Below are 22,924 nucleotides of genomic sequence, written 5' to 3'. Positions count from 1 at the left end.
ATGGAGAGAGTCTGGTTGTTCAAAATAACCTCAAAGGCAGTGTAGCTAATGGCAGACTTGTAAACTTCTTATGTGAGCTACACACTGCAAGGGACCAAACACCATCAGAAGGTCACACAAATTATTATTTAAATAATACAAGCTTCAATCATTGACTAGGACCCTTTTGTGCTAGGTGCTGTACAAAGAGAGGCAGTTGGGCACCAACCTGCCACAAATGTGTGTCCTAATGGCTTTTGGAGCCACAGAACAGGCGGGCACCCACTTTTGCCTTCTGTTAAGCACCCAGTTTTGTCACCCCAACCTGAAATCTGCATGAGCTGAATGTTCAGCCCTTAACTTAAAAACACAATTAACTAACATACACAATTCCGTAGATATGAATAGGAAATTGAAGGGGTTCCTCTCCCCCTCAAGTCCTCATGATCAATCACTTACATTCCATGGGGGGGGGGTGGTGTTTGTGTGTGTTTGTGTTTTAAGAGTTTGGAATAATTTTCTCTTTCACATTTTCACATGAAAAGATCAGAATGTAAAAGCTATGAATGGGACACATCCAGCCCACATAATTAGCTTCATTAACACTGGGTCCTACAGGTTGTTGGTTGTCTCTCGGGAGCCGAGGAAGACATGTTGTGCATTTCATTTGTGGAAACGCATGTGGCTCCGGAGCCCAAACCGCACACATGCGGTTACATATAGGGCATGGGACACCGGTTGTCAGGACAGGAGGGAATGTAGCTCCATGTTGTCTTTTATGTGCAGCTGCGAGGCGTTGGCAGCGGTTGTCCTCAAACTTTGTCACTGCTTTCCTTGTAAGGGAACGCCAGTTAGCCCAGTCTGCAGCAGCTAGTTCAATTTGTCAAGGTTGAAGGCCTGACCACTGCAAGTTGGTCTTCAGGTTGTCCTTATACTTCTTCCTCGAGCGTCCCTGTTTGCGACTACCATGTACCAGCTCCCCGTAGAACAGCTGCCTTGGGGTCCTGCTTTTGTCTATGTGGAGAGCATGGCCACACCATCGAAGCTGGGTCTAGAGGATTTTGGCTTTGATGCTTGTGGAACTAGCTCTATCAAGCACTTCTTGGTTAGTAATTTGGTCCTGCAAGCATACTCACATGATTGATCGTAGGGAGCACATGTGAAACTGCTCCATCCGCTTGATGTGCCTACAGTACAGGGTCCATGTTTCACAACCATACAGGAGAGAGGTGAAGACCACAGAATTATATACCGTGGCTGTGTCTAGACTGCATCCCTTTTCCGTAAAAGGGATGCAAATTAGACACATCGCAATTGCAAATGAAGTGGGGATTTAAATTCCCCCCACTTAATTTGCATAAAAATGGCTGCCGCTTTTTTCTGGCTCGGAGCTTTGCTGGAAAAAAGCGCCAGTCTAGACGTGGATCTTTTGGAAAATAAAGCCTTTTCTGAAAGATCCCTTATTCCTTATTTTAAGAGGAATAAGGGATCTTTCGGAAAAAGCTTTATTTTCTGAAAGATCCGCGTATAGACTGGCCCTTTTTTCCGGAAAAGCTCCGAGCTGGAAAAAAGCGGCAGTCATTTTTATGTAAATGAAGTAGGGGGATTTAAATCCCCACTTCATTTGTAATTGTGATGTGTCTAATTTGCATCCCTTTTACGGAAAAGGGATGCAGTCTAGACACAGCCCTTGAATTCAGTTGAAAGGCAAATATCTTTGTGCTGGAGAACTTTAATACATCTCCCAAGTGCCTGACTGGCTTTCTGGATCCTCGCTGTAATCTCTTTGTCAAGGGATCCATCACTTGATGTTGTGCTGCCCAGGTACTTAAAGTTGTGTGCCATCTACCTTCAGTTGTGTGCCATCGATAGTGATTCATGGCTGTGGAGGAGCACTGTTTGGTGCGGGCTGGAAGAGGACTTCTGTCTTTCTGAGTCTAATTGCGAGACCAAACAATTTGGATGCTTCAGAGAACCTGTCAATGATGGTCTGCAGGTGGTTCTCTTGGTGTGCCATAAGGGCGCAGTCATTGGCAAACAATGCTTCGGTGGTAAGCCTCTCCATTGTCTTGGTCTTTGTAGTAAGGCATCTCAAATCAAATAGTGAACTATCCAAATGGTATCTGATGTAAATACCAAGATCTAGGTCTCTGTCATCATGCATGAGGACTTGAGTGAGGAATAGTTAAAAAGCACCAGGGCGAGTACGCAGCCCTGCTTCACACCATTGGCAATGTTACATTTCTCAGATAGCACACGTCCGAGAATACCTCTCCTGTCATGTCATCGTGAAACAGCTTGATGAGTGAGATGAACTTTGATGGACAACCCACCTTCCTGAGGATGATCTACAAGGTGTATCTGTTGACCATGTCAAATGCCTTCGTCAGATCAATGAAGACAGAATAGAGGTTCATATTCTGCTCAAGGCACTTCTCTTGCACCTGTCTCATTACGAAGATCATATCGACAGTACTGTGATGAGGATGGAAGCCACATTGTGACTCAGGGAGACTCATTTCTGAAACTGTCAAAATCAGCCTGTTCAGGATAATGCGGGCAAAATTTTTCCCGGCAACGGAAAGCAGCGAGATACCTCTGTAGTTTCTGCAGTCGGCTCTTGCACCCTTATTCTTATACAGAGCAACTATCATGGCATCATGGAGGTCAGATGACATTTCTTCCTCTTCCCAAGTACTGGTCAAGACATTATGAAAAACCTTAAATGCCTTGTACAGTTCTGCGGGAATTCCATCCTTACCGGATGCCTTGCTGCAACTCATCTGCCTGATGGCCTTTCTAACTTCATCAGTGGAGGATCTCCCAGGTCTTCAAGGGTTGGCTTCTGAGGGATCTGTTCCAGTGCTGACTGATCGACTGATGATGGACGATTCAGGAGCTGACTGAAATACTCTTTCCAACGGTTATCGATGCCAGCCTTATCCCTGATCAATGTGGCTCCGTCTGCAGACAGCAAGAGGGCAGAGCCAGACTTGACCAAAGACTGACTTGATGGAGCTGAAGAACTCCTTGGGATTGTTTGTCAGCATAGCGTTGCACCTCTTCAGCTTTCTTCTCCCACCACTGGTTGTGCATTTTGCGGATTTCTTGCTGGGCCTGGAGGAACGTAAACCTGTCTGTCTTAGAGATGGAGCCTGGGTCATTCTGCCACTACATAAATGCTTTGTTCTTCTTGGCAAACAGGTCCTCAAGAGCACTGTTATTCTCATCAAACCATTCTTGATGATTGCGTTTCTTGGGACCAAGCACTGACTTCATCAAGGCTTCACTGGAACTTGCACAGATGAGAGAGCTGCTGGAGTCTAGCAATGTTAAAGGCTGTTCAGATGAGCTTTGGGTGATGCTGAGCAAAGTGTATTTTGAAAATGGTGCGGACAAGCCTATGGTCAGTCCAGCACTCTGCTCCTCATGTGGCTCTGGTGATAAGGTCATCCCGACTATCACGCTGATGAACAATGACATAATCTATCATGTGTCATTGTTACGATCTAGGGTGCATCCAGGTAGTCTTGTATTTGTTTGCCATCCTGAACACTGTGTTCATGATGAGGAGGTCCTGTTCTGCATGTTTGCTCAGCAGCAATAGGCTGTTGCTGTTCATCTTGCCAATGCCATGATTTCATAACACTCCCTCCCATCAACTGTGGTTGCAGCCAACTTGGGCATTGAAGTCTCCCCACAAGATCAACTTGTCATTGGCCGGCACTGAGCACAGAATGGAACTGAGGTTGATGTAGAACTGCTCAATTGTCTCCTCTGTGCTGTTCATGGTGGGAGCATATGAACTGATGACTATTGCATACTGCTTGTGACTGAGGGGTAGGCGTAGCTTCATGGGCCTCTCGCTAATACCGACAGGCAGGTCCAAAAGTTGTTTCATCAGACTAGTCCTGACAGCCAGGCCGACTCCATGGATCCTATCCTCATTCTGCACTTTCCCTTTCCAGAAGAAGGTATAACCACTAGCTAGTTCAGTGAGAAATCCTTCTTCAGCGAGCCTGGTTTCACACAAGGCAGACATATCAATACCATAGTGTAAAAGCTCTTTAGTGACTAGGGCTGTTCTCCAATGAGATCTTACTGTGTCCTCACTGTCCATGAGCGTACGGACGTTCCATACTCCCATTACCAACTTCTTTTTTTTGCACAACGTAACCTGTGTGTGAAGAATACTATAGTGGGAAAGCCTTTGCACAGAGACAGTCCCACTCTCTCAGCCTCAGAAGTCGGAATCCAGTGGCACGAAAAATCGCTACTTCTGGAAACTACCTTGGCTGCAGTGGATGGCCATGTCACCTTAAATGCTTTGACTTGCCCCATGCACTCCATAGTGCGCTGCTGCAATGCCTTCTCACCTGTTGAATCATAAAGATTTTCTCCTGATTTCAGCCTGATTTCCTCCTGATTTCAGCCTGATCCATCAAAGCAGTCTTTGCATGCTGCGATGAGCAAGTCCCTAACTCACTGAGGGTTTCAGGCCCATCGGCTACCCTCACTTGGTTTAGCCAGCCTGTCAAAGCCATTGCCTGGGGTGTGGCCGTTACCGCATGCAAAGCAACTACGTGGAGCCACAGGTGGGAGCTGAGTGCCGGTAAAGATCAATAAAGAATGGGCCACTCCCAAAGAAGTGCAACAAGCCCTCCTTTAGAGGTACTACACCATTAGAGGTACTTCCATGTAACCCCATACACCCCTACTTTTGCTATTTTATATATCTTGGATTCTGTTATTTCCACTCCAACTCATCTGAAGTGGGTCAAGACACTTATCCAGAAAAGTTCATGATCCTATGTGTTTTTGTTAGTCTCTAAGAACCCATCTACATAGCAGTGCAAACGTCACATTAAGCTACACAACATCAATTGCATAGCTTAAGTCAAAATAGCGTATTTTGGTTTTTTGGCTCTGACTACACAGCAGGAAGTCAAAGGAAGAACACTCTTCCTTTGAGATCCCTTGCTCCTCGTAAAATGAGGGTTACAGGAGTCGGAGTAAGAAATCCTCCAGCTTGACATTATTTTGACAATAATAGTTTGCAGTGTAGACATGCTCTTTGTTATTTTGGAATAAAGTTGGTTATTCCGAAATAATGCTGCTGTGTAGACATGGTCTAAGGTGCCACAGGACTACTCGCAGTTTTTAAAATTACAGACTAACGCTGCTACCTCTCTGAGATAGCTCTGTCATTCTTGGGTAATGGAAAATGTTAGTTGTGTTCTGTTTTTCACTCCTGCTTTTTGCTCCTGGTGGTGGGGAATTGCTGGAAAATGCTTTTAAAATACAGAAGAGCAAAGAAAATAACTAGAAGACACAACAGTTTGAGAGAAACTCAGGAACATCTGGTATTTCTTCATGCTGCAAAGACTGGCTTGAGAATGCACCCAGGGGCTCTCACCTGTCCAGATAAGTAATTTGTCTTATTTGGAGGCAGGGAGGAAATTGTTTCCTTTTCTTGGGCAGATGAAAACATCAGGCTCACACCACAGAAAGCCACTTTCATGCTGAAACACAATAGTTTTATAGACCTTGAGATACTTTGTTGTATTTGCTCCCACCTATTCACCTCCAGTAGTATGCAATTCCACTAGGTCTGTGGCCTAGCAGATGGTCCTAACTAATGAAAAAAGCCCTTTTAATTAGTCCGTCTGAAGACATTTATTCACATTGGTGGGCACTCCCAATAAAGTTTCAGTGACAAGGATCAGTGTTGCTGGCTTCCAACAGTTGCCATCTGCTAGGTGGCAGAAACTGGCTATGGGATCACTGTTTGTATTTCCCACTTCACTGAGCTGGAAACAGGTTTAAGGCTTGGGGAAGAGAGGGAAAAAGTCTCCCGATTACTGCCTACAGCAATTTGAAAGCTGTGCTATCTGCTTCCAGAACTAGGATTACAACCGTTTATCCTGCTATCTCTAACAACAGTTTCAGAAAGCGGCTTTAGAAACCATGCTAATTTCCCTGGCAGCAGATTTGTAATATTTGAGAATATCTTCAGTTTATTTACTAGGGCTCTTAGACTATCACTCTGCTTCTTAATCTGAACATTTAAAAAAAATCTCTACTTTACTTTTAATGACCGCTATACAATAATCTAAAAGGATTAGCAATTCAGCACATCCTCCTATTGAGGCCAGTCCTAGGAGCCTAGGAGTTTGCATACTAAAGGAGATTGGCTGCATATTAAATGGTGCCACTTAAGAGTGACCTTGAATAAAACTGGGAAGCAGCATGGAATAATAGAGGATTTGCATGACTTTCTGCTCTCCTATGATCCCTCCTTTTATTTGCTGTGAATTAAGGAAGGTGTCCATTGTGTATTGGCAAATTTAATGTAAGAAAATAATGCTGTCCATTTAAAAAAAATGAAAAATCTTATACATTGCAAGGTGAGAAGGGAACATTACTATATAGTCTATTCACCTATATAATACAAGGCATAGAACTTCCCCCAATAATTCCTTTTGAACTAGAGCATATTTTTTTAAAATGTGGTCTAGTGGTGAAAGCAGGATACTAGGAATCAGGGTTCGTAAATATTCTTTTTTTTTTTTTTTTTTTTTTTTTGGTTCTTTAAATTACATATTGTGTGGCTTTGGAGGAAAAAAAAACCCTTTGAGAAACCTAAACTTTTGACTATAATGGACTTTAGATTTGTCTTTTAATGAATGTTTGTAGAGTTCTTTGAGATCAAAGACAAGGATATAGAAATATAATTCACTATTATTCATATTAATATGAATCAAGAAAAAGATCATACTATGTAGCTAGATCTGACAAGCTCAGATTCAAGCCATATAATATCATTCCTACTGCCCCCCGCAACTTAGAATTAGTTTGTAAATTTTGTAAGGAAGCATCTGTATAAAGGGCTGGATAAAAATGTCAAAAGCTGGAACTTTGTCAGGAGTGACTGTGGTGCAGTTTTGAACTGCTAGTTGGTACAATTTCAGATCTAATGCACTTAAAACTCAGTAAGTATTAAGATAAGATTTGCCCACTACTTTAGCTCAGGCCTTATGCCAGGCCTCTAATACAAGGGCTCAGACTCTCCTCTCAGGCTGTCTTATTACCTGGGGTATGAGGAGAATCTGCTAAGGACATGCTAAAGGTGATTGGAGAGGTAGGAGAAGATAGTTGCCTTTGACAGCCTTTGACAACCATGTTGTCTCTTGAAATCTTGTTCTGCTTTGGCTTCTATGGCTCTAATAGGTCAAGGAGGATGGAGATGGAATACTGGTTCTGAGATATGGCTAGGAACGGAATATCACTGACTTAGATATGGGTGGTTTCAGTGGAGTGCAAAGGGTGGAAACTTTTTATGTTATTTGGGGTTAGAGTTTAGGAAGAAATAACTTGAAACACAGAGAGCTGCAGCAATTGCAAGTTTCCATTTTATTCCATAACACACAACTAGCTAGAACCATCCAAAACCAGCTGGGCTAGCCCCTACTGACCTACCTCAGTTTCTATAACAGGAACAATCACTAGGACAACCCAATACACAACATATTTCCCCCGCCTCCATAAGAACATCTCCTTAATAAAACAAACACTAAACTAGGGATTGAGGGTAGACTGCCTCAGTTCCCTGGGGATTATTTTGCCTGTAACCATGGGTTAACCTTAACTAAAGTTCTGGCTGTTGAGGAGGCTGTCTTCCTCTAGGCGCATTACAGTGGGCATCTGGTGTTCTTGCACCTGAAGGTGTTATGGGTGGGGGGCCTGATAATAGGCTCGGGACTTGAATCATGAACAGTTGAGGCTGTCAGATGAGCCTGCTCAGGGAGAGAGCTTGTGTTCGCTACTGGTGGTGATGGAGGAGGAAAGTAAAAAACAAGTGACCCTTGTTCACCAGTAGTGGTGAGGTCAGGCAACTCTACTGGAGATGGGTCCTGAGGGCAGACATAACCTGGCAACAATTGATCTATATGATGTCACCAGGTGAGCTCCTCTGCAGACAGGTGTAGGAAACAGGTCCTCTTTGAGTGATGAAGATGTCAGGGACCCATCGAGCTCCAGAAGCATCGTTCTGAGCCAGTACCAGCTGTCCAGGTCTTAAGATTCCATCTTTTGCTCTGTATGTATGCCTGATGACTTGACCTTGCTGTTGACGTTGCACAACTTGTTATGGTTCAGAAGATTTCATCAGATCAAAGCAAGTGTGCAGCTGACATCCCATCATTAGAAAGGCTGGGGACGTTGTAGCTGTAGCATGAGGTATGTTTCTGTAGGATAGTAAGAGGGTGTCCAGACACTTTTGAATGAGTGAGTGAATGTCCTTGAGATGATTTCAAAACTTGTTTCATTGTCTGCACAAACCATTCCCCTAATCCATTTGTGGATGGGTGATATGGTGCTGAATTCCATTTGCTTTCATAAAATTTCCAAACTCCTGAGAGACGAATGCAGACACTTGTCATTCATAAGTTGTTCTGGCAGACCAAAACAACTAAAGATTCTGCACAATTTTTGGATAGAACTCTCAGCAGTAGTGGACAACATTATAGAGACTTTGGAATGGGTGTTTACCACCACCAAGAACATGCTTCCTTCAAGTGGGCCAGGAAAATGAATGTGAATATGGTCCCAAAGTTTTTCAGGACAGTTCCACGGGTGTAGCGGTGCCAATTGAGGTGTATTCCTCACACCCTGGCATGAAATATAAGCTCTTCTCTTTAATGACACAGTCCAAGCTAGGCCACCAATAATAGCTCTGTGCCATTTTTCATGTGCACCATTCCACAGTGAATGTAGGTGTTCTAACATCTGTGATCTCAGTAGTGTTGGAATAATGACACATTCCCCACAACAAGCACTGGAATGAGCCTCTGTGTCTCTCTGGAAGTCCATTCCGCAGAATGTTCCAACTCTGAAGCAGCATATTTTGATTGGAAAAATGTTTAGTTGAAAACATTCTAACCATCCCATATCACTACTACTCTGGCCTGGATTGGGACTGCTAACCTTAGGGCAAACTGCTCTAGAATCTTACCAGTTGCTTGAGCTATCTACTTCTACAGTCACTTAGTTTTCAATAGTTTTTCAGATGGAAACACTGCAATGGTAGGACAAAAGAAATCCTGAGAACATACAAAATTCTAAAAGGAGAAACAAGAAGGCAATGTTTCCAAGAACAGTACCAAAGTACCCTAGGTTTATCTACATTTAGAGGAGAGGGTGTGCATAGACGTACTTGCGCTAGTTCAGTGATGGGCACCATAGGCTAGTGAGCAGGTTGCATGCATGGCCCTCTATCTCAGTGGGCCACAAGACTGTTGTAACAGAGGCAGTCTCCTGGGATAGTATAGTTTTGCTAACTGCGCTTGAATACCGACTGGTGCCAACTGAACCGTAGCAGCGCTTTGGACAGAGAGAGAGCACCCGGCTCTTACAGTCATTGCTGTGTGTATTCAGCATGTAACTCACTTTATATGGCCTTGTTTTAAGTGCATGTCACTTTAGAAACACTGATAGGAAAAAAAGATGCAGATGGAAACTAGCAGAATCTGGCAACCCTGCATGTGGGCAACAGTAAAGAAAATGTCTTGTGGGCCACATTCAGAACTCTGATGGGCTGCATGTGCCATCCTCAGCCGCAGGCTGCCTACCACTGCTTTCATTCCTACCTAGCTAGCACACTAAATATAGTAGTGGAGGTGCTGTATCCCAGGCAGTGCTGGTATGGACTAACTGCTCCAAGTCCAAAGCCTGGGGAACTTGTGTGTAGGTACTTGGGGTGGCTTGCTCATTCCATGCCACTGCTCATGCTATCATAGCTATGCTACTATGTTTAACATGCTAGCTAGATGAGACTGATTATGAGTATGTCTATAGGAACTAGGAATCCCATTTCTCTCTCTCTCTCCAAGAAGAGCCATAGTTGCAACACAAATCATTCTCCAATGCTAGGAAATCTTTTCTCTTTCTATAGGTATCTTGGTCTGGATTTTATTTTCCATTTCTTGCTTACTTGGTTTGAACAGAAGCATCTCTCTAATGGGGTGCACACAAAGAAAATGGCTAAGAATGTAATTTTGGCTTTTGTGACTTCCATTCACATTGGATTTTCATGCAGATGTTCTGCACAGCAGGGCAGGCAAGTTGGAGCAATGGGGTTCTGGCTACAGAACATTACTAAAATGCAGCTGTGTGCTAGCATCTGGATAGTTTGGCCAAAAGCAGTTTGAATATGAGCATGTTGATTCTATTTTTAACCCTACTGGCAATGGAAATATCATGCAACATGTTTCTGGGCCACTAGCTATAACCTGTGCATGCAAAGGAGGGGCTCAGTGCTCAGCAGGACTGTATCTCTATGATCCATCTGTATGATCTTTTACTAGCCTCTCCCATGTGGATAGTGCAGATAGCAGGCCTGGGCAAAAATACTCTCCATGGGCCAGATTCGGCCCTTAAGCCAAAAGATCTGGCCTGTGGCCACAGTGGGAAGCCTCAGGCAGACTCCCTGCTTGCCTTGCATGCTTCCTCCCCACACACTGCGGCAGCCCTTTCTGCTGGCTGGGGAGGGGGAAATGATGCTTCACATGCTGCTCCCACCCCCGGTTTCTGGCTAATGGGATCTGCCTATTTGAAGAGTAGGCAGTATGTGAAGCATCCCTCTCCCCCCTCCCCTGCCAGCTCTCATTCACCAACACACATGGCCCCTGAAGCATGGGTCAGGGTGGGGCAGAACCCTGCTAGGCTGCTGGCCAGGAGTTATCCAGATAAGCCTCCCAGCCAGAGCCTGCCTCTGGTACCCCAGACCCTCTGCTGCCCCACTCCTGCCCCTCTACACCACATAAGCCAAACCCTCTGTCCCCCTCTTGCACTCCAATCCCCTGCCCTAGGTCACATCCCAAACCCCTGCACCACAGTCCCCTGTTCCAGGTCACAACTGCCTCCTTCACCCAAACCCTCCCAGACCCCCCACCCTCTTCTACATCCCAGACCCTGCACCTCCTCCATTAATATCATGGAAGCGTGTGACCCTCAACCACTTTCCAAAATCTTGGAGTGCCCCCCCATCAACAATTATTGCCCACCCCAGCATATAGACAGCTTGGAGTCACAGGGATGGGGAATGGAGTACAGCTAGAGCTTTTTTGCATCCTCTGTTAAGAGCCATGGATGACCAATACATACACTACTGCTCAATAACTGATAGTCATGTGCTAAAATGACTAAAATATTAAAGTGGAATTTCATGTGAAGAAGTTGGCACAGAAAATCAATTTCCCTCTGTGGGGTGGATCTAATGGCACGTAAAATAGGTTTCAGAGGGTCAGTGCATTTATCATACATCTTCTAGGTTTTCTCATCAATTCAACACTTGTGGCTCCTATGGCACGTTTAATGGAAACAGCAGTTGTTCTCAACACTTAAACCCTGCATGGGGCTGAACACTATAGACAGGGTTTTTGAAACGTTTGCTCCTGCTGACCCGAGAGCAGAATGTGGCCTTTAGGTATAAGACTGTCACAGATAATAAAGTTATTCATACAGTGACCCTGTGGCAACATGGTTTAATGCCACCTTTGGATAACCACTCATTTCCATGTCAGGTTGGAGGTTGTGGCTATAGAGATCCTGTGGTTAGATTCATAGCTGACTTAGTATATGCCCAGCGTGCTTCGGGTGGCCCATGACCAGGATTCATGACCAAATTTGGTCCACTGCTTGGATCATTCGCTTGCCTAGCCCACACTGAGTACTGTGTGGAGTGTGATATGAACACTAATCCATGCCTTTTGGTCCTATAGTAATGCTATGGCATAGCATCCTTTGCCTTTTTCTTTCTTCTCAGCTTTTTTCAGATGCACCTACCACTTTAATCCACTCATGTTTACACAGTTCATTATTTAGCTGGCTGCAAGTTCGGTGGGGAAGAGTAATGGTGACCTTAATAGGATTTGTGCTTTTACAGTAATGTGGTCCTTGTTATTGGATGCAATTGATGCTGCCTCACAGTTGTCTAAAGTCATTTGGTCTTTCTGATTAGCTTTGTTGTATTATCCATGAACCCAGTAATTGCCAATAATATAACTAAGGGTATGTCTAGACTACAGGGTTTTGTTGACAGAAGTTTTGTCGACAGATACTGTCAACAAAGCTTCTGTCGACAAAGAGCGTCTAGACTACATCCAGTTCTGTCGACAAAGCAAGCCACTTTGTCGACATAACAGTGTGGACGCAAAGGACAGTGTAGATGCAATAATGCCTTCTATCGACAGAACTCTGTCAACAAAAGGTGTTATTCCTTGTAGAATGAGGTTTACATACGTCGACAAAACTGCTGAGTTTTGTCTACATTATGTCGACATAACTCAAAGGCAGTGTGGACGCAGGTATAGTTTTGTCGACAAAAGTGGACTTTTGTCGACAAAACCCTGTAGTCTAGACACACCCTACCTCTCCTAGACTGGTCATGGCCATAGTGATGTCTGTCTATAGGAACCTGTGTACAATCTGAGTCAGCTTCAGGGATGGGTGGAGTTATAAATAGGACAAAGGAGGGAGCCAAGATGCTGCCTCTTCCTTGTCTCACCCAGACACCTGCTCTAGGGGAGTGCCTGCTCTTCCCCCATATTACTGGATTCAAGGTATGGGCAGCCTGCGGGTTTGGTTCTCTTGGTGGGTGTATGGACTAAGAAAGATACGGTCTAGCCCTTTGAATAATACAAACATGGGAAATGCAAAATGAACATGTCCACTTTATCCTGCCCCTACTAGGGTTGGAAAAGGTTACCCAGTAAACATTTGGCTTACTGGAATGTTTACTGGGTAACTGGTTAACTGGACCAGTCTAGATGGATGGCGAGCCATTGCTGGTCAGCCTTGGGGCCCTTATTCATGGCAGGCCAGCCTGGAGCAGCTGCAGGCTGGCCATCAGGCCCCTGTCTGCCGTGGTCTGGCCTAGAGCAGGCCCCGTCTTCTGCAAGCCATCAGGGCTCCTGCCCCACAGAGGCAGTGGGACCCCAGCTGTGGCTGCTCTGTGCCACCCTAACAACGTTTAACCAGTTAAACAATATCATTTTAATTGTTTAACCTCACAGTAACTGGATGGATTCCCTAGGAAAAAATCCATTCCTATAAACTAGATGTATCTAGGGTCACAGAAAGGGAAACCTCTTCATCCTCTTGCACCAATATTTGGATTTCAGGTAGTTTTGGCTAAAGGGACACCTTTACTGAGAGCTGTGGAGAAGGAGACAGATTCACAGAGTTGCCAGGGCCCTTGGGAGGCCCCCAAGCCTGTCCGCCCCCACCTCCCACTAGGAGCAATCCTGACTTGCTTCATCCCCACCATGGCTTTGTGAAAGTGGGACTGTAAAACCTCCCTGGGGGAGGGAGAGCTTCCACCCCCATAGTGTCCCCTTCCCTAAGAAACCTCACTCCAGCAGTTCAGTTCACCAACCTTCTGGGACAATAGCACGAGGGCACCAGAGCTGCTTGAGCATGGCCCCAACGGTTGATCTACCCATGCTAAACTGGTTCCTGATGGATTGGTAATTGTCCAGCGTGGTGAGCTTCCAGATGACAATGGCGACCCGCTCCCGGAGGAGGATGGTGAGTCTCATATGGGGGTTCTGTCACTGGAGGGCAGAGGTGAGCCACTCACACAGCTCCAGAAAGGGGTTCTCCTGCATACGGAAATTCTGGAGTCACTGCTGGTCGTCCCACCACTCCAGGACAATCCAGTCCCCTCTGCCAGAGCTGGGGTCCGGTTGCCAGAAGCGGTGGTGGATGATATGCAGGGGAGGGTGGCTGGGGTCGAGCTGTATGAGCAGTGCCCGGAGAGAGATGAGGAATTGTCGCACAAGAAGCTGGAGGGTCCTGTTCCTGCAGAGCCAGGAAGGCAGCCCACAGAAACCACAGCAGGAGGTGCACCAAGAAATGTAAGAGTTGTTCACTGCTTAGAGGCAGGTCCGGCTCCATGGCAGTAGTGCTGAGGTGTCTGCAAGGGTAACCAGAGCAGGCAAAGAAAAGGCTTTGCTGTCCCTCAGGGAGGTAGAAAAAGAAAAGCCAGAGAAATGGCTGCATGAGGGGTCCCTTTACGCTTGAGCCTCAGGCAGCAGCTCTAGAAAGTAAGTGCTGTCCTAGTGCCCTGCCTGAAGTGCTTCCGGGTCCTTAAATGCAATTCAGTGTCCAATGAGTGTTGACACTCTTTCGAAATAGCTCAGCGCTATTTCAATGGGCATTTGCTGTGTAGATGTGCTATTTCAAAATAAACGTTTGGAGAATTTCTTCTGAAATAGCTTTTTCCAAAATAAACATGAAGTGTAGACGTGCCCTTACAAAATAACTAGAACTAAAGAATAGTTCTCCCTGGAGATTTTGGGTCTGAGCTGGTACCAAAAGCAAAGGGTAGACACAGTTCAGATCCAGGTATTGGAATCAAACCCTTACTGCCCAAATGTAAGCGATTAATGTGAATATAAGTTTGAAATACTGGGTTGTCTCCAGTTGTGGCAAATATTTTCTGCCACTTTGCAGGTGGCTGTTTGGTACAATATAGTTAAAGTTGGATTATCCAGCATTTTGCCAGCTGGAAAGCTCTTTAAGCCAAGATTTCTGATCTTCCCTGAAAGTCCAGTTTAAAGTCTGGTAGGGGCAGAGCTGGCAGGCACCCTAACTGGTTCCATGTGGTACCCAGGCAGCAGCAATATGTCCCTGCTGCTACCATGTGGAGGAATGGCCATGGGGGTGCCTTTGGGTGGAGGCAGACAGAGTCCCATGGACTGTCCCTGCCCCCTCCCCCCCGAACACTGTCTCCACTGCTCCCATTGGCTGGAAGCCACTGTTAATGGAGCTGGGGAGTGTCTTTGGGGGGAGGGGGAGAGGCGCGCACACACAGCTGCCTAGCCACACCTTTCTTTAGGAGCAGCAGGAATATTTGCTGCTTGTGGGGAGCGGTCCAAGGTGAGTGCAGATGCATCTGGACTCAGAAACCCTTCCCCCAAACCTCCTTCCCCGTTGGTCCATCATACCGTATAACAAAGCTTTTGCCATGTGTTTGTTCTGTACATGCAGTTTTGCATTTGCAGGATTATAATTTTGCAAAGGTTTGAGGCTAGACAAGTCTTATTTGGTTAAAGGGATTTGATGCTTGGCAGTAAAAATTGCAAACCCGAAAATCCACTGCATGAGCTCTTGAGGACAAAGTACCATAGCCCATATCTGTCAATAATTTGGAGTGACTTTGGACTCAACTGGCCACATTAGACATAAACACTTCAAGGTTATTGTAGTGCTCCTTTTTTCTGTCTTACTAATGTAGCAAGGATTTAATCTTGCTTGACCCTTGGAAGCCTGAAAATAGTTTTACATGGGTTAGTAACATCCAGATTGGATTAGTGTAATTCCTTGTTTGTAGCTCTGCCAGCATCACCATTATAGAAACTACCGCTTCAAAATGCAGCAGCAAGAACGATCTGGGCACCACAGAAAGGAGCATATTAGACAATCCAGACATCTCTTCTGTGGCTCCCAGATTTAACAAAATTGGCTTGAACATCTGTCTTCTGTTTTTTACAGAGTCTTTAATGATTTGGTCCTTAGTGTGTGCACCAGCATCCCGTCAAACAATTAACTCAGCCATTTGAATGAATGCTGGATTTCTGGCAGTTTTTAAAGACAATATTGAATTCAATATAATGAATTTACACAGTGCTTATTTCAATAACATTCCTGAAAGGAATTTTCTGGCAGAGTTTGGTAAATTGGCTTCTTCCTTGTTGTGCTGCATTAGTACTACTTTTCATTTAAGAGAGCCTATCGTGGAATCTAGAATTTGATATTCTAACTGTATTTGGGAACTGTGTTCAAGATATTGCAGTATTGCTGCTGTGAAACTTTTGATTCTATCTGGTAAGCAAGGGCCCTATACACACACAGGATGTGCTCATGTATGTCTCACTCGGGCAAAAGAGCAAGCAGCATCCTGATATGCACAGCTCTCCAGAAAAGGTGCCTTATCCAGGGACAGCGGGTGGCAGAACCCCCAGGGGTAGTGAAGCCAATGGGATGCTGGAGGAGCTGCCCAGAAGCTGCAACCTGGGGCTGGTGGAGCCAGCAGCAGACCAGCATCAGGCCAACCCCTGATGTAGGGAGGCCGGGTGCAAAACCTAGAGATGCTGCAGCATCTCCTGCATCTCTACTTCTGTACATATGCACAAGAATTATTAAAGGATTTGAAATCAGTGATGGACTCTCAAAGCTCTAGCTGAGCAAATAGACTATAATCAAATCACCTCTTAACATTCTCTAACTACCTTCATGGGAAATAATGTTCTTGTAGCTGAGCGGGTCCCAGGATATTAGAGTCAAGGTGGATAAAGTAATATCTTTTAGAGGACCAACTTGTGCTGGAGAAAGGGCAAGCTTTTGGGCTTACACAGAGCTTTTTCTCAGGTATGCAGAAGCCTGAGAGTTCTGTATAAGCTTGAAAGCTTTTCTCTCTCACCACAGAAGATAATCCTATAAAAGATATTTACCTTAACTACATTATGTGTCTACATAATTAACCATTAGAGATCTTTACCAAGCTTTGTGGTAGATTCACTATGACTGACTATTTTAAATCAAGAGTGGATGTTTTCCTTAAAGAAATGTTCTAGGAATTATTTTGGGGAAGTTCTATGGCCTGTCCTATAGAAGAAGCCAGATGAGATGATCACAGTGGTCCATTGGAATCTATGAATTCATGAAAGATGAGAACATCTCAGTGTCTCTTCTCTGTACTAGATTGCTATCAATATCATGTTAGATGTGAATGTACTTCTATTCCATGCAAATTTCCAGCTCTGTCCCTGACTGTCTCTGTCCCTTTTAGATTGACATCAGAATGTGAGATCATGAATACATGGTTATAGAAAACTTGATCCATATGCATAATTTCAGATTTCCTTCCCTCATACTCTCATATTTTTGTGGTATTTACTTATTTTGAGTCTGTTGTACTTTAAGATGACAGGTGAATCACAGGGATTTGGGTTTTGTGAGATGAGAGTCCCTTTTTATTTTGAGCCCACTTAATGCACTTAGTTTATTATTTGACAAGGAGGTAACTAACAGATATACCACCCAAGTCTTTCCAACAAACAGATCTTTTGTCCAGGTTACTCAGGGTTAACTGTGTCTACCCTGTGATTTGTATTTCCTGGAGTGTGCCATTCCAGGGTTTCTTAAAGGCAGTCTACTATAGCCCTACCCTCATATTTCTAAAAATGCTGTTCAACTACATGGCTAAGTTTCATCCATATAAATTAAAGTAATTAAAAAACCTATCCCATGGCTTTTCTGTGTGCAGACAGGGTATGTTAACATTTGTTTTGGTGTCAAGTTTTTTACATATGGAGCTACATAATGAAACATCTTCCCCAGAAGAAGCTACAAATGCATTTTGTAGAGGCTTTTGTGCAAGAGCCATTCTTCTTCATTTTTTTCAGGAAGAATGGCTCTTACGCAAAAATGGAGCCTCATTCACTATGCAAATGAGGTGCAGTGATATTCATTTGCATATTTTTTGCGCAAAACGGAGGCAGTGTAGACATAGCTTCAAGTGTCTCCAATTGATGGATAAGTAGCATGATGTGCATGCATCAGTGAAAATGTCAATAATAATGAATGGGTGATGTAGCAACTTCTGTAGAGGGCTGGATTGCCCCTGCAACAGCTTGGCTTCATAGTTGTGGATGGGGGAAGTGCAAAGAGTCAAGCGATGAGACAGCTTGAAAATGCCTTCTGTGCACTAGGGAGAGAAGGTAGCACAGTTCCTCCATGATTGCCACATGGGGTGGTATAGTTTCATGCTATCTCCAGTGCAGGGTAGTGCCTAAATGGCGCAATTTAGTTTAGTGTCTGTAAAATGCAGGTTAAGAAAAAATTGTGTAACTCGTACTCCTCTGACTCGAATCGATATATTTTATAGTATATTTTGAAATGAATATATTGCAACCTTTCACTTAAAATTCTGTTCCCCAAAATGATTTTAAAATATTGCAATAATTCAACTGGGACATGTACAGTAAAATTTCTTCCCTTTTAAGGGTTGAAAGGTCCTTGTCTAATGAACTGTTAGGTTCTTACCAGCTCATACTGTGCCTTTTATTTCAAGAGAAATTGCTACAGATTTAATGAAGGGACCATTTTGAAACCAATTTTCTGTATTCTTTTCCTAAAGGGATTAAACTGCTAATGTAAATCTTCACAATAAAGCAATACTCACACATAGGCTGAAATTCGAGATCCAATCACTCTCAGGCATTCAGACACTTGGAAAGAGTTGATTGAAATTAGTGCACCCTTCATGTGCTCCTGCCTTCTATCTCAATTTGTCACACTTTTGGGAGCATCAAATAGAAATTTCATTGGATTTTAACTGACATAACCCCCTTAGCTGCCCTTGGATAGTTCACTTTTAGGGATTGTTATGAACCCCCAATTCATGGGGGGTAAAAATGAAAATTTGTAAATTGTAGGAGACTTAAAAAGTGACACAAATTTTGAGGGCAAGGAATATTTCATGGTCTTTATCTGTAGAAACAAAAATAAGCATTTTTTAATGAAACTGTAGGGGAGGAAAAGGGAATCTCATCTTTGGTCAGGAGCTCAGGGAAGTTTGTCCTTGTTCATAATAGGGTTTTTTTTTATGCTTGTTAATTTTAAATCGGAGGATGAATTCCACACTGCTGGCTGGAGTCAGATCACAATCAGATTTGCTTTCAGGGAAATTTATTTTTCAATTTATTCTCCATACTAAAACTTTTGTCCTTCAGCTGTTGTAAATGCTAGAAAATTGACATGAAATACACCATTGAATTTTATAAAGTTACTTGTACCTTATAGTTGAGAGGGAATTCTGTATCACATCAGCCAGTTATCCACAGCTAGAATTTGGCTAGGTACAGGCAGTCCCTGGGTTACGTACAAGATAGGGACTGTAGGTTTGTTCTTAAGTTGAATCTGTATGTAAGTCGGAACTGGCATCCAGATTCAGCTGCTGCTGAAACTGATCAGCAGCTGATTCCAGGAAGCCCGGGGCAGAGCAACTCTGCCTCAGGCTTCCTGTAGTCAGCCGCTGGTCAGTTTCAGCAGCGGCTGACTTGGAGACGCCTGGGGCAGAGCAGCTCGGGTGCTGCTGGGTTGGTCCAGTAGCACGGCCGCTCCTCGGCACTACTGGACCAACCCAGCAGCACCCGAGCTGCTCTGCCCCAGGCATCCTGATTCAGCCACTGCTGAAACTGATCAGCAGCGGCTGAATCAGGACTCCTGGGGCAGAGCAGCTGGGGTGCTGCCGGGTTGGTCCAGTAGCGCCAAGGAGCGGTGCTGCGGGACCAACCGGCAGCGCCCCACCTGCTCTACCACAGGCCCCGGGCTTTGCTCCACGTCTCCCTGGTCTGCTGGGGGGGGGGCAGTAGCTGCGTCCCCCCCCAGCAGACCAGGGAGACGCGGAGCAAAGTGGCAGAGGACCCGGGCCGGACCCGCGGCGCTTCCAGATCAGGGAGACAGGGAGCAGCTTTTCTCGCCCCGGAGTAGGCGGGCGGTGGGACCAGGCGTCCGCCGCTCCAGTCCTCCGGGGCGAGAAATCCCCGTTCGTAACTGCGGATCCGACATAAGTCGGATCCGCGTAACTCGGGGACTGCCTGTACTGGCAAAAAAAGCACCAATATTATGTACTGGCATAACACTCATTTCTAAGTGAGGAGATGTTATCCGGGATGAGGAAATTCATTTTGTATAACCAACCAGGAAAATATCTGGGGTTTTAAAACTTCAGGACACAAAGCTAACTGGGGTAGCAGGCAATATTGCGGAGAGATGATATTGGGTCTCCCAAGAGAAATGCATTGTGGCTTACACAGCAGGGACATTATAGAGAAGTTGAGGATGAAAATTATAGATCTTCAGGTCAATTAGAAAAAAAAATACTGAAATCTTTGTACAGATAAGAGCCTCCTAAAAGAAAGTCCAAGATTGATTGTGAGGGATTTAAATCTCTCAGATGTTGACTGGAATAACACATGCAAAATCTAAGGAAGGCTGTTAAAGGTGCACTGCATGAGGCTGTTTTATAATACAGTTTGTTGAATGGTCAGTATAACCTACGGACATTTTGGACCTATTTCTTGGAAACGAGCCAAGTACTTGGATTTAATAAGATTGGAAAATGGGAACATCTCTGGTCTAATAAACCTTCAGGGGCTATCATCCTCTGTGAAACCCTTGTTAGGGAGTACTAGATGAATCAACACAAAAGTGACAGAGATTGTGAAACAGCCTGTGGAGTTTTGATTATAATTCATCAATTTGTAACACAAGTGTGGGCCAGCAGTTGGAGGGATTGCCACTGACAATATGCCCTAGGGTATGGAAGAAAGTATATGGGGAAGCGGGGAGAGGAGGAAAAAAAGACGCAGATACCACTCTGGGAAACTAGGGTAATCATCTGAAGGCAGGATGGAAGTGACCAATGAAAGGTTTTAAAATAAACCTATAATTTACTGTGTAAATAAATCAGTTGTAATAATAATTATGAGCAAAACCAAATTCTAAACACAGAGAATCGTACAGCATATTTCAGCCCAGAGTCAAGAGATTTTCAAATATGCTGATAGTCTCTAGGACATATGTGAGAGATTTGATTCACTGGGCATTGTAGACCAAAAATGGGGAAACCAGTGGAGTTTTTCCCCCTTGTACACTTATTTTGGTTCAGCTCTTGAAGAGAAGGGAAATCTGGAGCTGTCCAGGAGAGGGGTATTTTAATCTCCTACTCCTAGAAGAGAGGGTAAATTCAGACAAGTGTGTGGATTGCAGACCGGAAATAGTTATCAAAAGACTAGATCCTCTTCATCAATAAAAGAGGAACAAAAGTAGAAAATGAAGCCTCTCAGTTGAATTGGCTAACTTTAGCTGGTATCTAAGGACTGGGAAGTAGCAAACAAAGAAGTCCTATTGAATTAAGAGTGCCATGAAATATAGGGCTGGGTTATAAGAAAACATATCAGTATGGCGTTACTGCACCACTCCAGGAAAGTTCCAGAGAAAACACTGTAGTTGACTGAGCTGCTGTATTCTTGACTTGCTGCTGGGGAGAGTAATCTTCTGCTGGTCGATACTGGTACTAAACGACCTCTTTCTTCCCCTTTTGCTGGCTCAGCTGTGAGCAGGGCAGGGATGGGGGGTGGGACTCAAGACCTTACCTCTCATCACCCGCTGAATACACAGAGGGAGTAAATTAGTTACAGAAACCCTGTAGATTCCTGCATACCCAGACCGAGCGCCCACATAGCCTTCATACAAGGTAGATTCTTATGCCCTTATGTGGCTGAGTAGCCCAAATGACAATCTAGCCCATGCTAAGCAACAAACCCTCCTATAGTTTAACATCAGCTGTGTGTGGGAAATATATAATCCTGCAAAATTACTTGATAGTGGACAACATGATAAACCATCATTTAATTATAGTCAGCATGGCTTTGGACAGGAGCTCAGGCGTCACTAATTTTTTAAGATGTTGGTAGTAAGCCAAGGAAGTACAGCGGGTGTTATTTGCTTAGTTTATCCAAATTGTTTGGACTGTGGTATCTTTTAGGTAGAAACTGTCTTTGTAGCATCTGTATGGTGTTGCTAGGTACAAAAAACAATTGGTCCTCAGAGGGGATTACTGGTAAAGTTAAAAAGGGGCCTGTGAAAATGGAGGTTGGATTGGAAACATTTATTTAAAATACAGATCAATGTTTTGGGTAACAGTATCTGATTTAAAGATTTTAATATTAGCACAATTTGAAGTCTGTACAATAGTGAAGCCTGACAGAACTGGCTTCACTGAAGCCATTAGGTGGCTGGGTAAGATACTAGAAAATGCAGTTTTACCTTTATAAATGTAAATTAACAAAAAGCAGGATTAGACTCCTGTAAACAGGATACTTCAAACCCTAATGGCCTTTTTGATCATGATTTCCACAGAAACAATATGAAAACATGAAGGATGATAAGAGAGGATACCTCCATGTACAGAAGGCTAAATTCTCTCCTATTTCAGAAAGTGTACACCACTCAAATGGCCAAGCTCTGATCCAAAGCAGCCATATAAAAATTTTCCAGCTGGTATAAAGCCAGCAGAAGTATCTCCTTTATCCACTGTCTCCTGTACCTGGCTCCGGAATAAGGATTGTGTCAGTGAATATTGTAGGTGGGATGGAGCCTGCTTGCTTGCTGTTGTTTCTCAGCTGACAATGTTTCAGGACTAGGGTAGCTCCCTGACTCTGTTCACCAGCCTCTCTCTACTTCTGCCCAGAGCAGATGTCAGCACAACAAATATTCTCATCCGCAGATTTTAAACTCAGACACTTTCTTGTTTCAGTGTGGAAGATAATGCTGCTTCTTCACAGCCTGCAGGTTCTGGAATTCTTATTAGGAATTTTCCAGCCCACTGTTCTCAGGACCCTCTTCAATTTGCTCCCACTAACCCCTTTACATTTTATGTATGCATTAGAGAAGCTATATATTTTATTTGTTGAACATAAAAGGCTGGCTATGTAGAAGCATATTTTTCTAGTAAATTTCATGCCTCCTGCCCGATTTTCATCTCAGGCAGGTGAAAAATTGTGGTTTATTGGGGTAATGGACCAAATTAAGGAGTATGTATTGAATGGAACAGTCATGCTGTTCTGAACAGGAAAAGTATTTGGGGAGTTGTTGTAGAAAACCTGAAGCCATCAGCCTGGTTTATGACAGCAGTTAAAATATGAAAAAGCAAAGAGGATATTGGCATGAATCTAGAGAGCCAGAGTATGAATAAAAATGTGATACTGTTACTGTACAAAGTGCCGCTTACACTCCATTTAGAATAACATGTTCAAATATGGGCATATTTTCTGTGGAGAACAGTGACTGCTTTTGAGAGAGGATAACAAAGGGC

The 22,924-nt window shown here is 44.1% G+C and overlaps 1 long non-coding RNA gene across 2 annotated transcripts in view; it reads left to right on the top strand.

Annotated features, from left to right (window-relative positions):
* The first annotated feature begins 7,973 nt into the window (after positions 1-7,973).
* LOC112544776 (uncharacterized) overlaps positions 7,974-22,924 on the top strand; it is a 242,001-nt gene continuing 227,050 nt past the window's right edge. For both annotated transcript variants that reach the window (XR_012903131.2, XR_003088104.3), the window contains exon 1: positions 7,974-8,217. This is a non-coding gene — a long non-coding RNA (uncharacterized LOC112544776). The remainder of the gene's footprint in view (positions 8,218-22,924) is intronic.

This window comes from Pelodiscus sinensis, chromosome 5 (assembly GCF_052426305.1).
Source record: "Pelodiscus sinensis isolate ZL-2025 chromosome 5, ASM5242630v1, whole genome shotgun sequence".
Classification (NCBI taxonomy): domain Eukaryota; kingdom Metazoa; phylum Chordata; order Testudines; family Trionychidae; genus Pelodiscus; species Pelodiscus sinensis.
Note: the sequence above shows the minus strand (reverse complement) of the source record. Positions and strands in the feature narration are given on the sequence as shown.